Source organism: Hemibagrus wyckioides, linkage group LG24, assembly GCF_019097595.1.
Source record: "Hemibagrus wyckioides isolate EC202008001 linkage group LG24, SWU_Hwy_1.0, whole genome shotgun sequence".
NCBI classification, from domain to species: domain Eukaryota; kingdom Metazoa; phylum Chordata; class Actinopteri; order Siluriformes; family Bagridae; genus Hemibagrus; species Hemibagrus wyckioides.
Window position 1 is genome coordinate 3,838,397 of NC_080733.1, and position 533 is coordinate 3,838,929.

Consider the following 533-nt stretch of genomic DNA (forward strand, 5'->3'; position numbering starts at 1 on the left):
CGGAGTCAAAATGGCGCTGACTGAAACCGACAGCAAACATTTTACTGTTCATGTTTACACATTTTTCAGTTTATTTATGAAGTAAATAAGCGCAATTCGAAAGCTCTAAAGCTGTGAATGATATATGTGAGGCTGGATTTCAGCAGTAATTCAAACACTGCTAGATAATATATTATATTATTAGTTATTTTGAATAGACTGTGTAGACTGTATATAACTGAGCAAAATGGTAACGGAGTAACCTGCTTATTGGTTTCATTTGTCCTTTGTTTACGTTTCAAAAACACATTTTAGGGCATAAAGTCATCTGAAAAACAATAAACAATGAAACTGATGTCTCTGTGTGTTTGTGTGTGTGTGTGTGTGTGTGTGTGTGAGAGAGAGAGTCGCTAAAAGAACATTTTAGATTGTCAAACATTGCTTTTCCAATTCCTATTACACAAAAATGTGAATAATGAAAGCAATAGTCTACCTAACAGACCACGTTTGAAAAACCACAAAAACATCATGGAAGCTGAAATGAAAAAGGAATG